The sequence below is a fragment of the Ostrinia furnacalis genome, unplaced genomic scaffold (genome assembly GCF_004193835.3).
Source record: "Ostrinia furnacalis isolate ACB-3 unplaced genomic scaffold, ASM419383v2 OfSCF3012, whole genome shotgun sequence".
NCBI classification, from domain to species: domain Eukaryota; kingdom Metazoa; phylum Arthropoda; class Insecta; order Lepidoptera; family Crambidae; genus Ostrinia; species Ostrinia furnacalis.
The window spans coordinates 501,469-517,878 of NW_021133251.1; the positions used below are offsets into that span (position 1 = coordinate 501,469).

Consider the following 16,410-nt stretch of genomic DNA (forward strand, 5'->3'; position numbering starts at 1 on the left):
CTTATACGGTATTTAACGTGGTTTTTCGTCCTAAAACCTTTCGACTTAGCACATCCAACACTCTTCCTCGCTCGTTGCGGTGTATTGAAGAAAAGGTAATCGCCTATAAAGGTGAGTCGACAACAAATATTTGTATTGCCGCTTTGTGAGAGGTGTATTTGTGCGGGATCAATGGGTCCCGCGCACAATGCGTTTGGGACACCACGCAATTTGCTTATTGGAACGGTGAACATTAAAATACGATTTCGGTGGACATTTCGAGGGTATATCGTTTACGGTGGTACCGACTATACAATGCTTCCATTCCTGATATTATTATAAGATTCACGACGTTTTATAATGTAAGTAAATTAACGAAAAGTGATAAAACGAAGTGTACCTAATGATAGGTAGGTACTTAAACCTACTCAAATAAACTCCCTCAGTCATTCAAACAACTTAATTTTTAAATGTAGGTAGACATATATCTTTAGTCTGCAAAATATTCGAAAGGCATTGTACTGGAACTTTCCGATATTGACTAGATCAAAGAATATTACCACAATTTTAGTTGAATTGACGAGCAAAGTTCGTAAACTAACTGGCCAGGATGAAATTAGTTTATTTATTTAGGTACTAGCGGCCGCCCGCGACTTCGTACGCGTGGATCTCGTTTTACCCCCTTAGGGGTTGAATATTTCAAAATCCCGTCTTAGTGAGCACCTATCTATTTTCTAAAAGGAACCCCGATGCAAAATTTGAGACTCCTAGCACTTGTAGTTTCTGAGATTTCGTGGTGAGTGAGTCAGTCAATCAGTGACCTTTCGCTTTTCCAATCGTCATAAAAGTTAACAAAATAAAACACCTAGTAATGAGATCTTAAATTAATTGTCAGCTCTTGTATTTCCCAATCAGAATGATTAAAACAAAACTACCCTACACTTTAATCACAGCAAGCTGTAGCATCGTGCCGGGAAATGACGCCGCCATTTTGTGTCTTTGTGTGGCAGCTCAATAAAACACGCGTAATGTATCGTGCCATTAGCGGATTAAACTTTATTGCTGTACTAGCTTTTCGACTCGGCTTTACACGTTTTGTTCGCTGAATTTTAACTTAATATGTATTTGAAAACTGACTGAATTTTGAATAAGTAGTAATTTATGTCATTGTTCACCATTGTACCTTCAGCCAATTTTAATCAGCAAGGAACGCTAGAAGGAACACGTTCACGATTTTCTTCTGATTTTATTCTGAGATCGTCAGTGCATCGTTTAGGCACAGCTTAGGGGAGACGAGAAGTTTCTGGAGAAAATACAAATCTGTTTATTACATTTTTAACTTGATGATTTAAAATCTTAGGCAGTCCTCCTGTTTTATTCTACTACTTATTTAGTTTCAGTTCAGAGATATTAGTAAAGAAATATCTTTTATTTCACTTCATTATTTAATTACACCCTCTTTTAAAAACATAAATGCAGCATAAACCTATACTATCTATATCTATACTAATATTATAAATGCGAAAGTACCTAACTCTGTCTGTCTTGCTTTCACGCCTAAACCACTGAACCGATTTAGATGAAATTTGGCACCGAGATAGTTTGAGTCCCGGGAAAGGACATAGGATAGTTTTTAGCCCGGTTTTTCAAACAGGGACGCGCGCGATATAGTTTTTCTGTGACATACAAAATTCCACGCGGGCGAACACCATAAATTTAACCTTCGTCATTTCGCTCAAATAATGGTTTTAGCAAAAAAGACACTGAAACAATGCAATCTCATCGGAAAACAAGTTGTTCAATCTATTTTGAACTAATTTCGCTGGCCCAATTTCAGTTTTTTCAGAAAGTTAAAATAAATAATAAACATTGATAGATAAAAAATATTGATCCATTTTTAAAAGCAGCAATAGGTTGGACCTTTGTATCTTCAAAAGAGTCGAATGAAGTCATACAGTTCTTTATTATTGTTCAAAGGATCGTTACGCCCCCTACCTGAAGCCCGCGTAAGATCTTTGCTGCAGTAAAAGCCCGAGATATTCAAATTGGGACTTATTCAAATTCTAGATAAATCCGATTTGCTGCAACTTGTTAAGTGCCTTGTTCTTAAACTTTGCTTCGCTTTTTTGTTTATTTGCATTGAAATAAAAGTTCTGTAAGGTTTGTTTTGTTCGACTGGATTTTAGACAGTAAAAATAAGATGCGATTTCTTTTATAGGGTCCAATTTATACAACGGCTGTCATATATTAAATAGTTTATTTAAGTAGTAGAAAAGTTTTCGAGTAGGTACTAGATGAAAACTGCATTAGAAAGAAAGAAAGTAAAAATGTTTATTCAGTTTCATCGACAATACACTTACAACAATACTTTTAGGCTTGGTTGCACTATCTTACTTTAACTTTGACAAACGTCAAAAATATGTCAAACTCCATACAAAAAGCACCGGTTATCGTCATAATTACTGTCAAAGTAAGATGGTGCAACCCACCCTAAATGAGTAGAATTAAGCTCAGTTTTGTTTTTTTTCTGCCATAAATAACTACTCTCACCTTGAACTTTTCGACCTAGGAAAATTCGTATTATCTAAAACCTAATTAAATACAATTATTACATTACTTTATTTGAAATCTCACTTCGAAGTTAATGAAACATGCTCTTTTATAATACTTAATTTATTTCAAACAAAATATATTCTAAGTAGGTACGTAATAAGTAGTAATAATAATAAATATACTTTATTGCACACCAAAGAACATAACAGAAAGAAAGGGAACACACAAGGTACAACTAGGCGGTCTTATCGCTATGAAGCGATCTCTTCCAGACAACTTACCATGCACTTAGACAATTGAGTAGTTTATTATTTGTACTTAGTATAGTCGTATTTTTATTCATATTATACTCTTAACTTACCTATTATAAAAATAATTATATCCTCGTTTTTTGCTTGGGTGCATGCATCAATCACTACGTTATCTTGCCATCAGTGACGGTAGTTATATTTTTCCCTTGAATTGCTAAAAAAGAACAAAAATTTGCGAGATCTGACGTTTTCTCGTGGTATCCAGGTATCTCATGAAATTATCGGTGTGTATCGATGTGTATAAGATATCGATTGTGTCGATCGACGCATCGATTAAGCGTCCGATAAGTCACATTTACGGTACCTAATATCAACTCGGATCGAAGGCTGAAAAAGGAGAAAAAGAATAAATTAACTGTTATAAGAATTACAGTAGCAGTAGCAACAAATGCCCTTCGTATCTTACCTATGTATGAGGATTCTACGTTATTTACATAGAAGTCATTTTCTTAAGGTGCCAAAATTGTGAGTAGTTCATCATTACTATTACATCACTCATCACACTAATTACTCTAATAATTAGCATCTATTAACCTACCTATGACTGACTGACCAAAATGTTTACCACCATGTATCATTACTTAATATGCCTCTGTTGGGTATCGAAGACTTCCAGAACCAACTTTACTATCGGAAAGCAGATTTTTTTAGAGTAGGCGCACACCGTTGATTATTAGTTGGCCGATAGTTGTGCCCGTTTTTAAATTGTATGAAGAATCGGCCAAATCGAATCGGCGTAGTGTGCGCACTCCCATATGCCCATACTGATCAGTAGATTCGAGTAGAGGAGTACTTACTATTCCAGTGTTCACGGGTTCGATACCCGCGCAATGCAAACATGCACTGAAAAAAAAATGTTTAGTTACTACTTAACACAAAAGAGTGACTTGCGTACTGAGTGTTAACCTATAACAATACCTGGTGTAGCTCACTACAAAATAGTTTGTTTAATTTACACAACATTTTATTGGTCATCATAACCAAAGACAGTAGTTAGTAGGTAACTTCCAGTTCGCAAGTCACTTTTGTCTAAAGTACCTAACCAAACCATTTATTTCAGTGTTTGTGTTGAGTATTATTTATTTGTATGGTCTGAGCGTATAATATCCAACAATATTTATTATTTATTGAAATTAAAGGTTTCGCCTTCACGATCCACGTCAATTACTCTCACAGCATCGCATGTCAGCCCGGTGATCGGTTATCTGGCCATCAACGGTGGTTGGTGGTATTTAAGCATTTTTCGTTTTAATTGCGTAAAAAGAACAGATGTCTGGCGCGGGGTTGGGACGGTTCTCGCGATATTCGTCAAATTACGCGTTGTATCGATCCGGTGGCTGATGCATAAATGCATTAGTCTGAAGATAGGCGCCGCGCACTATTGTGTGGTGCAAGTTGGGAGAGAATTGAACCTTTATTCAAAGCAAATGTGAACATTGATAACTGGATAAATCAACCCACAAACAATCCTATTCTTTAACCTTAACCAGGCCTGGCTCACTCCGCGCGGTACATCCGATAATTACCTACAGCGAAGCGCCCCGCCGGCGGGTATTATATCAGTCGAGTGTCACGCGCGCGCCCGTCAGGACGCTGACGTGCGTTGTAGTATGATTATAATTCTATGATCGAAGTATTATTCAAAAATGGACATAACGAGAAAGAAATATTGTGCGGCGTTCGGGTGTTTAAATTCGAAAAGAAATCTACCGGATTTATCTTTTTTTTTGCTTCCCAAAGAATGATGATGGAAGGTATGTTGGCCATGTCGGTAATCAATAATTTTTTTTCTGTAATAGTATGTTTAATTTATTCGTCTTGTGTTAATAAAATAGGTTTCAATGAAGACATTGTAATAAAATAAGTTTTTTTTAATCCTAGGTAGGTATATTTGAAATGTTNTTTTTCACTAGACAGCAACCCTAACAGCGTGCGAAAAGTTCAGAGGCACGCGATAGAAAGAGACAAAACTTGTAGGTGAATAAAATTGTAGGTACGTAGTGCTGTGCGAGCTGAATTCCACTGTATCGCGTCGTAGCAAGACTCGCATTTATTTAAATCGTCTTGCGGAGTAATCCTTCTGTACCTGTACTATTACTTATTCTGTGCCTTAACTCATGTGTGTATTATCTCCTTTTTTTAAATAAAATGTCCAGTGTCTTAGTAGGTCATTTGGAAGAGCAGTCGCCCGGCAAGCGAAAGGTCGTGGGTTCGATTTACGCCTTAGGCAGTTCGATTTTAAAATGTAGTGTAAGACTCTAACCGCTAAGAAATTTTAATATTATGTACTTTAATCAATTTTAGCCTTTTTAACCGTACAAGAATAAATATTTCAAATGCTTTATGTAGATAAGATACCTAATCTCTTCGGTGTGCCACCAATAGTTTAAAGCACAGATAGGTGACATGTTTTAAGGCATGTTTTCATGTAAAGCTATACAATTATCTTTTTTTGCAAGCATTTTCCTAATTGGATCAACTAATGATTAGCATAAAATGTTGATAACTATGTCAAAAAATATTTTGGCTGTATTTTCAAAACCGCTGTCACCCACATCCTTGGGCCGCCCGCCCGGGCTCCGGCGCCCTAAATTTATTCTTAATAAAGCGCCGAGAGGCCAGCCGTGTATTTTTTTGATATCTCTCGCTTTGAGGATGAGACTTGGCAATCGCCCGTTATTTTCCTTTGGCTACCGTACTTATGAATGTTTTTATTTCTACATCGATTCTTCCGGATTCTGTTTACTGTTGCGTTTCGATATTGGTCTGTAAAGCTAAGTCTACAATTGCTTTTTTTCGCAAAAAAGTTAGCCCCCCATAGTGTCCCTTTAGTATAGTTTTTCTTAAAGACCAAAACAATTAAAATCGAACTTNTTCGAACTTAATGGAAAAAAAACCTATTTCTTAATCATGTAAGGAACTATTTAGGAGTGGTAATTAGAAAAACTAAAAGAAGAAGATAGTTCCGTACTGTATACTTAGTCAAAAAAAGTCAAAAGTCAAAATTTCTTTATTTGTTTGGACTAATAAATAGTTCTTACAAATCGTCATTTTGCTCTTAAGGAGCCTCTACATGTCTCATAATCTTTTTACCCTACCAGCGCTTCGAGACCAACATTTGGCAAGTGCTGAGAAGAAGCGCCGCAACAAACTCAGTCACCACTGTCTGCCGGTTAATATAAATAAATAGAAATAGTAGTAGTTAGTAGGTACATTCGATTCAGGAGCAGTTCACTGAATTTACCATGCATTCTTAGATTTTCAACTCCTGTTTTTTTACTGAATTTCTCCAGTGTATCATAAGCCTACAAGGGATTTTCGATCTGAAGGGCACCAAAAACCTTCCCCACTTACCTTTCATCCTAAAGGGTGGTTATTGTGCCTTATTGTGAAGGTATAACGGAGTCGTAATACGTTTTATGTGTTTATTATACTTTTTTATTACATTGTTGACGTTTAGAACGCTGTTGATCTGTGGGTTGTTTATGGGTAGGTACTTGGATGAGAACGTGGATGAGTTGAAGGTTGCACATAAAATACTCGTAAATTATTATTATACATTGTTTCTTATTACCTACTCCAAATAATTAGCTTTAATTTAAGCAAAAAAATAAATCCTTTATTATAGTTATTGGTCTATTCCTAAACTTTTGGTTGAAACGAACTATTCCTTAAAATATTTGAACTTATAAAAAGTGACCTTATATATAAGTAGGTAATATTGTGGCGATTAGATAACGGTTAAACATACAAAAGATGTTTGTATATTTCAGTTAGATACATACATTTTCAGCAATCTCTTGGCCGTAGACATACGTAAATAGGCATGGCATACCTGGCCAGTATATTTTTTTTAATTTAAACAAATACAAAAAAACATGTCCTAGTATAGTACATTTTGGAATATTATGTAACTCAAATGCAGTTTAAATCATCTCGTGCATATTGTGTTGGTAATTTAACACTAATTGCATAATTCCGGATGAAGCTCGATTCCATCTTCAGCCTGATCATGGTGAGATGCAGGCCAAATGCAGATATTTTTTTTCATAAATTAATTAGATATGAATGAAGTTTTTAAAACTGAATTTTACAATAATCGATATTCTATTTGATCAATAGGATGATGAAAAAAAACTAATGTCCCAATTCGTAAGCTTTTAAACAAAAAAATATTTTTCCAAGTCGGTTGATTAAATTCCTTTACCTTTTTTCTTAGGTCACATTTAATATGTGTTATCTTTATCTTCCTCGTATGTACCTAATTAAATATCGTCATTCAGTAAGATTTTTGATATGAAATTGAACTGAAAACAATTAACGATAAGTATGAAGTAATCGAACTAAAATCCAGTGGAGAGGAAGGAGTTTAATAGGTCATTGCATGATGGTATTTTTAACATTTTGCAAAAAGCAAGTTAGGTACACCTTTGATATTATTGCGTTACAACGGAATGAACCCTCTTTTTCCCAGCAAGGAATCTAAAATAACTGCGGAAGGAAAAGCTTAATTACTAAGATTGTATCTTCCATTCCCACTGTTATTCCCCCATTCCTATACCAACAGCGTTGCTAGTGCTCTAATCCAATATACCTCGGCTACATAAAACCAAGATAAAAAGACACAAGAAAGAGATTGTATAAATTTGGAATTCTCTTGGAGAGCAATAAAATATAGTGGAGGGTCCAGGGTTTAGGGGGGTGGGCGTGGTCGCGAGTGGGCGTTGGGCGTGGCCTCTATCTGTGTCAAGAGGCCCTGGAATTGTGGATTTTTGCTGGAAGTGGAGACACTTGAAACATTTCGGGTCGATGGGTGCTTGGGAGGATAAGAGGGTGGCTACTTTGACAGAGGATATTTTTCAGAATTTTCAGAGTAAAAATACCAAACGTTAAGTTTACAGGATCTGCAGGATTCGATTTATGTTCCAATGGAATAGAAAAATGTTAATTTGGCTCACAGAAAAAATAAAAACTAACAAATTACAGAAAAAGCTAGGTTAGGTTAGATTACATCGGAGCTTTTTAGGTTAGATTAGTTAAGCAGGGTAGTTGCTAGGTACTTGTTGTGTTCAAATTAGCAACTAAGACTCCAGTGTCAATTTAGTTGATAGTTTGTTCCATAGTAACCTATCATGATGAGGCAAAAACGTTGCAATCGTAAGGAAATAGATTATGGTTGTCTGGTAACACGTGTCTAGTAAGTAAGCTGCGGACCCGGTTATTTACGACTTAGTTAAGGACTTATCCATGACTTAGTTAAGGGTATTATTGACACAAAAAGACATTTGAAACTCAACAGTATTAAATTAATTTATTTACTGTTGTTTCTTTCCTCGTTCTCATGAGATGGAATCCATCACATAACGAATGGTCAAGATTTTTTTATGCATAACCAGGCAGGTATTTGACCGCAATCGCCCCTGGTGACCAACCAAGTGAGATGCAGTCTAGGATACATATCTGCCCTGTAAGTGCTTTTTCACTATCGCCTTAAAAAGGTCCGCATTATAGTGTTCGGGAATTCCAGTCTTAGTTATAGTTAAATGGCGAAGCGACGGGCAAAAGGTTTTAGTAACTGTAATTTTCTGTATTACGATTATAATTACGAGTCTACTCGCCTATTGTTATCGTATAATCAATAATACTCGTAATGTAAAATATTCAACAAAATTTATGTTCAGTAGTTTTGCGTGAAAGAGTAACAAACATTCTTTCATCCTCATAAAACATTCACATCAATGCTAATATGATATTAATAATATACTTCTGTAACTTAATTTTCATAATCATTAGACTACAAATCTATCGGCAAATCAGCTTGCACCACAAAATATAATGTAAGAATTTTAATTTGCACGATATTGCGTGAGCTTGGAATTTTAGAAAATCCTGTTTTTAACAGAACATATTACATCGTTCGATTCAAATATTTCGTTTTGTATTTCAATTAGAACGCGAAAAAACCTTTTCTTCCCTCTCAAAACAGAGTTATGCTAATATGACCCCTGTATGTGCCGTCCCAGCGTATTTCATACAATTTTGTCAACGCAATAAAGGCGGTAATTCTTTCAATTTCATCATGTTTATTTAAATGAGGTTTGTATTACAGAGCGCGACGCTTAAATAATGTAGGTACGGAACATTCTTATTATGTTTTCACTTAAAAGTGTCCATTGTGTCAAGTCAATGTTAATCGTAATACATTGAAGAGGAGACTGCAATATTAATAAATCTTACACATACTTATTGAAGCATTCTTTTGGGAAGTAGGTAATAAAATACAAAGATAAAAACGCAGACGATCTTTGAGAGGATATTTCCTCTTGTACCTACCTCCCAAATGTGATCAAGAATGCTTTATGTGTTTAGATTTAGAAAAAAGATGTATTAACCTGTAACCGAACTTCAAGTGTTTTCATGAAGAAAATGAAAAAATTTTTTATAACAAACATTTCACTTTAGAACGCCCCTTGTAAATGTGCAGTGAACAGTCACACAGCACGATCACACAACATCAAATTTCTACCCACTTTTAAAAGGTAAATCAGAAAGACAAATAATTGTCGATCGATTACATGATAAGTATTAGGTACTATCAGCAGTATAGGTTTAAGCACTACATGGTGTGCTTGTAGCTTGGCATCCAGATACACCAAGAATGACCATAGAGGCGTGGAAACCAAACCAAAACCAGCTGCAGAACGAAACTATTTGGGAACTTAAAATAATTTAAACTATGCGTACAATACATCTGCGTAACCAAAAATGTCATGAATTTATTGTCAATAGGTATCCTAATGTTATCTTAATTAGTCCTAATCCTAATTTAATCCTTCTTAATCCTAATTAATGTATGATAGACCGGGATAGATTTGGTAATCTATTGTTCATGCAAAACTTTAATGAATATTCGTCATCATCATCATTTCAGCCATAGGACGTCCACTGCTGAACATGGTCTCCCCTATGCTTTCCAAGTTGCCCGGTTGGTAGCGGCCTGGTAATCATAAGTGCCACTAGTGGTCTGGTTGGTTGGTCGGTTTCAGCCAAATGACGTCCACTGCTGGACAAAGGCCTCCCCCAAGGTTTTCCACAATGAACGGTCCTGCGCTGCCCGCATCCACATAATCCGCATATATGGTAGCACTAGTGGTCTAAATTGAATAAAATATTTTTGATTTTGAATATTATGAACAAATAGTGTCTTCTAGACTTTTCAAAACCGATTTTGTGCACGTTCTCAATAAGCCAACCACTAGCATTCCCGTCTCGTGCCAATGGAGCCGCACTCCGCGTCGTTTTCCAATCTCCCGGAGAGACGTGTCGGGAAAATCCTCTTTTGATTTATTTTTTAATTCACCATCTCATTTCAATTTATGGACCGCCGCATTTGTACCTGTCGCCGCTCGACATGCTAATGTTCCCGTAATTGATTTGTTGGAAACAAATGTGTTTTGAACGCCTTGATGGAATGTCTGAATTGGTAGGATTTGGTTTTTAAAACTGTTGCTAACGAATTTGTAGGTTTCTTTAATTGATTTGTGCTAGGTTAGCTTGCTATGCTTAGTTTGAGACTAGTTTTGTTAGTGTGTTAATGCAATAGCTGGGAATATCTAGTATTTATAAATTTATATTATTAGCCGACTGAATAAGTAATTTTACAAGGTCTTTACATAACCTTCAAAATGATCATTTAGTGCGGGACGGTAGTCTTATATTTTGTTACAAGACTATGAATTTTATGTGAATTACCCTAGAAAAAAATCGTAATTTACATCAACAGCCTACAGGCTCTTTTCAGGACAATTTATACAAGTTCCAAGATAAGACGTTGATCAAACAAAATTCAAATAAGTAGGTACTTAAGTTTTTTTCATTTGTATGGATAGTTTTTAATGCAGTAAGTACTACTGTTACGCTATACTCGTACTTTTACCAAGCATTGTTAGCAAAGTACCTATTCAATATCACATTAATCTCTCATAAGAGAATGAATGAATCTGGATAAGTGTATTTCTGTTATACGAGTATATTCTGCTAAGTTCGAAACGTTGGTCAGTAATAAATATTTATTATTGAAGAATAAAGCACTCCCGCCTTTTATTCCCTGTCAATAGCGAATCTTGTCCACTGGAGCGTTTTTATGGCCTAAAACAGTGTTTGTCGTACCCTGAAACAATATTATCCGTGGGCGGGCGGCAAAAAGCGAAGAAGCAGATGATCTTCATTTAAATATTCGGGGACAGGGGCTGGGACTTTGAAAAACTGGCTGTGAACACACTGGATGATTTTGTACCATAACTCTACTTCTAGATAATTTTTTTTTACGTAACTGAAATACCTATAATTTTAGGGCGGGCGGAAAAAGTGCTGTTAATTTAAGCCTTATTTTGATGGATTTCATTCTGGTTACACTTTTTTTACTTTTTTACCGTTTATTTATAGACTACAGTGTTTAATAATACAGCCCCCCTAGACGAAACGCACTTTTGATCGAATCGAAAATCGAATCCGTCAAAACTCCATACAAAAAGGGGCTTTTCGACCACTTTTCGACTGGTTTGCGATTATAATTTGCACTTTGTCTAGACCCACAGTACTGGCATAACTTAGTTGATCGGAATTCGAATGTAGACATTTCAAACAACGGCTCATCCTCATAAAACCTAATAACGTTGTGACATTCCACTATTAGATTAAAAGTTAGTAATTGAATGATGATAGTGTTCTCGTATGTGTAATTGTGTACATTGGCCTTATATCGGAACAGTTTAAGGGTTTTGAAGAAGACTTTTTTCCAACTGTGGGACAAATGTAATAATATTACCTACTAATATTATAAATGCGAAAGTTTGGATGTCTGGATGTTTGTTACTCTTTTACGCAAAAACTACTGGGCGGATTTTGGTGAAACTTTATAGTATGATTGTTTATAACCCAGAATAACATAAAGGCTATAATTTATTACGATCTGTGACAAACTAAATTTCACGCGAGTGAAACCGCGGGCAAAAGCTAGTATAAAATAAAAGTAAAACCTTTGGTCACACAGTTCAAGTTGAGATTTAGTTATTAACATAGCGAAACAGTCAAGATGTCAAATGGATTCGATGAGAAAAACTCCCCCGTGGGCCCAGCAGTGATTATGCAGGCCGAGTCAATATCGCGGGTTCAAAGCCGGAGCGCGCCACTTAGCGCCGATATTACAGCGCTTACGAACAACGCGAGGAATCAGTGCCTATTGATGATCAATGTGTGACTTGAACATCATGAATAAGATGAGTGCCGGATGAGTGTCAAGCCAATTACAAATTGTTTCTAGATTTAAGTTCTTGTGATTGGAATTGATTCTAGATAGAACCTTACTTAATCCATTAATATCAATGCAATTTTCATTTGCTTGGATTAACAAATTGTTCTGCTATGATAATAATTATAATAAGTAGAATCTTTGCAGTGAAGTGAAGACAATATTAACAGGGTTTTAGACAGTGTCGAGTTAAGGAATTATGTTTAATCTGTGTGTATCTACAGTTTTTATGTATGTGTGATTTCTTTAATTAGTATAGCCTAATGAATTTTACCTAATTCTGAGGTTTAGCCTCTGACGAGGATTCAACGCTCGCTTAGCCTACCTACCATCAGGGTTAAGGAAAATTATAATTCAAACAACAAACTTGTAGAAAGAAAACAAACTTTAATTAAATAAAAACTGAAAAAAGGAAACTGTTCTTAAAACTAACACAAGTTTAAAATGCTCCACATAACAAAAATTAGAATAATATTTTTTAAAAGTTAGTACATTATATCATTTGCACTCATTTAACTTGGACTTTGCTGACTGTTGTGAATGTTAACAAAAACAAAAACTTATATTGCAGTGTTAACCTTAACCTAGGTTAGGAAGTAATAGCTTAAATTATTATCGCTTAGACTATCATTTTTCCCAGGACTTTGGAATTGATTAATTGAACGGAGAAGCAAACTTATCTGCACTGGTCGACAGTGCTGGTGAACGAATTACACGATTCTGTTAATAATGTACCAGACATTAATTATTATTGGAATTATTCAAATGCCGTCGGACGCCGCCCAACTTGTTTTTCTTCATGTCAGTAAATAGTTGCTACAACTTTGTCATGCCATAGCGTAATCCCATTTCTATAGCTATTCTCGTACCTTAATCTGAAACAAGCAGGNCTTTTTTTTGCGTTCCGCTAAATCTGCCGGTGTGGTAGCTCTGAATAAAAATTAGGTACTTAGAATTGAAAGAAAGATACATTTATTGCAAAAATAAGTACTGAATTTAAAACAAAAGTTACACGAGTCAAAAAGAAAATGGTAAAGTAAACATAGTCTAATAACTAACATACATACGTTTGGTTATAATTATGATCGGGCACTCGCCCTTGGGTGGCGACCACGAGCCGAAAGACGTAGCGTGGGCAGGAATCCCACTAGGTGGACCGACGATCTGGTGAAGGTCGCGGGAGGTGCTTGGCAAAGGACCGGTCTAAGTGGAAAAAACTTGGAGGCCTTTGTCCAGCAGTGGACGTCTTTCAGACGAACGAATGAACTCGCCCTCTATAACCGGACAGCACGTGGCAAGAACTGACACGTGTAAGGTCTTGTCACAAGGTTCGTGAACAGTGCAATAATTGTCCTCTTGTGGGAACCGGATCTAAAATAAGAATAAGCAAGTGGTGCTTACCTAAAAAAAGAAACTAAAACTAAGGCGCTCCCGCTGGTGTCGGCTCTCGTGGAGCCGAGTCAGCCGCGCCGCCAGCCCCGCGGCCGGTCGGCGTCCGCAGACGCCGGCGGCCGCCACACCGGGCGCGGTGGCCTGCAGCCGCTGGCAGCACCCTGTGCCTGCAAACAAAACACCATTTAAAAGCAGGCCGGTTTTAACCTACAAGGGGTCGTGGGCACTTTCGTCTAAAAAGGCTTTTTTGATGGCAGACAGGGGCCTCCTCGATCGCGTGGCCCGGGCACCTGTCCAGAGAACTGACGCCCGTATTCACAAACGATTCTTGCTTAAGTGAAGCAGCAAATCGAAGGCAAAGAGTTGAATAAAGCTCCTTGATTGGTTCGTGTATCACCCTGTGTATCCACGCGCCCTATGAAACCTCATAGTAATGTTTGTGAATACGGGCGTAAGTCACTGAAATCTGCAAGATCTGTAGATCCTGGCTGCACAGAAGTGGTAGCGATGGAAATGAGAGGTGGAATAGTCCCGTGACTAATCCGCGGTATTATAGTCATTTTGAAGGTGAAATGCTGAATATTCTCTGCATTAGTTACGCCCTACATTAATGTGCCTAAACTGCTCTGCAGTTTAGTGCATTTATTTATAATGATTTGTGACTTAAGATTAACCTATGCTGAAAAATTACCGTAAACTGGATTAGGTAACTGGATAATAAAATTAAGATATTAATGTCAATCTTCATTTTAGCGCAATGAAAACTACATTTTATGCTTCTTACCCGACTGCACCAGTAGGAGGGTTAATGTAGTAAATGGAGTTATACTGTGATTGACACACTGCAATTTACACGAGGAAGCCACGTGTTTTTGCACGTGCTTCTGCACGTGGAATTTGACAAGATACTTTACAAAACGTTGAATTAGAAAATTCATGAATTTCAGAAACAGCATGATCAACATTTTAAATGAACTTGAATTGAGCCTAATTGATAAATACAAAAATATTACAGTGTGGCCTACATAGGGAAGCACGTGGATTTTGAAACACGAGTACGTACCATGTGAAAACACTATTATTCGATAAATATATTTTTCACTCACCACACCGCTGCAGGTCACATTTGTAAGGACGCGGGTACCCTGGCTCGCTGAAAAGAAAACGTTGATTATAATACATTATTTTACAAATAATTGTTAAAGTGTGGCAAAAGAATGACCTGCAACAAAGCGTACTTTAAGTGCCACTCAAAATTTTACGAGCTCAAACGGAATCAGAAATCGCAAGGCTTTGTAGATGATTAGCATTCAATCAATCCCACTGAGGTCCATTCCACGCGGTTCCTATCAAATTAAACTTGAGGTGTTTTAATTAAAATGAAAACGACGATTCTAAGCACGGCTCCTTTGAGCGTCAAAAGACTTAGCGAGATTTAAAATTTAACCCGAAAAGTTTCACGAGGGGCCCCTGAAGAGAAAGGAAGCGTTTGCAGTACAAGGGGACTTGGAAAATTTTAATTCAACAGCACGTGGCAGTTTTCGGGGAAAGTAACATGAAAATATGTAAATTTAGAAAAGGAAAATCACGTTTTTCGGTTTGTCATTATAAAAAGCAAGATTTTTAGCGATTTGGGCACTAAAATAACGTACGAGAACACGTGAAAACCGAAAAACAGAAATGACGCCACGTGCTTCATAATGATTCAGGCACTAAAATTAATAACAGCAATTTAACGCTCCCATCGAAAAGCTTTACACGATATTTTAATTATTATTTAGAGATTTAGAAACCAAGACAACGTGGAATTCTATCAAAAAGTTCAAACAAAAAGTAAAACATTGGCGTTCTGAAACTTGGGCGTAATATTTAGAAAAGCTGCAAAGCAGTTTATGAAATAAAATGAGAAATTGAAAGAGTTACACTGAAATAAAATTTGCCACGCGGTGAGCAAGACAAAATGGCGTCGTTACAAAATGGAGGAATGTATAATAAATGCAAAAATACTCACGTCCCGCGTCGGCGCCCGAGTGCGAGATGCGTGGGCGCACGGAGCTTTTTATAGGCGCGGCTGGACTAGGAAGGTGTCAAAAGGAAGTAAGTTTAATTTTGGTAATTTTTTGTGATCTACTATATTGCAAAAAGAAATTTAAGTTACAGGTAGAATAATTTCGACATGTTTTCAGTAATGTGGTAGGTAAGTATTTACATTTTGAACTGGGTATCGTAATACCATGATTTCGAAATTGTTTTCAATTCATAAGTGTTTTCTTATGGAGATTTATATTGATTAGAGATATTAGCTTTCTTAGGAATCTATGTTGAAGAAACACACTATCGACTTAGTTACCGAGTAGTTTGAGACACACTTGCGATATTTTTTCAACCCGCCTTTTGCTGATCCAGAAAGTTATTCTACCGAGTCTTCCATTTTATTTCAGAAAATATCCGGATGGAGTCGAAATACTTTCCAGCTACAACTTACATAAATAAGCCCGCCATCTTTGCGCGGTGGATTTAATATCCCAGTCCATCCTGCAAGACAGATGTCCACCCACCCCCCCTTGGAAAATATATAACATTCCGGGAAAAAGGAAAACTTTTGGGCGGGGCTGCTAGGCGTGGTGGGGCTCTGCCTACCTCGGGTGGGCGGGGCGCGGTGGTTCTTCTATTATCCCAATTGCGGTTATGTAAATGAGTGGGGGGTAAATAATTACAGTGAGTGGTACATAAGGGCGGGTATATACGTCTCCTAATGGCACTCTGGGACAGGTAGCAATTTTGTTTCTGATTTATGCGAGTCTCTTTTTGAAGGAGAAAATGTTGGCGAAAATGGAAATTTCAGGAAAATTGTTTGTTGAAGTT

At 36.8% G+C, this 16,410-nt stretch overlaps 1 long non-coding RNA gene across 1 annotated transcript; it reads right to left on the reverse strand.

Moving 5' to 3' along the window:
* Positions 1 to 12,687: 12,687 nt before the first annotated feature.
* LOC114356947 (uncharacterized) lies at positions 12,688 to 15,606 on the reverse strand. The gene is made up of 4 exons (XR_003656263.1): positions 15,557 to 15,606; positions 14,652 to 14,698; positions 13,555 to 13,712; positions 12,688 to 13,028 (listed from the first exon to the last, which is right to left on the reverse strand). It is a non-coding gene; the product is annotated as an uncharacterized LOC114356947 (long non-coding RNA).
* Between the last annotated feature and the right edge of the window lie 804 nt (positions 15,607 to 16,410).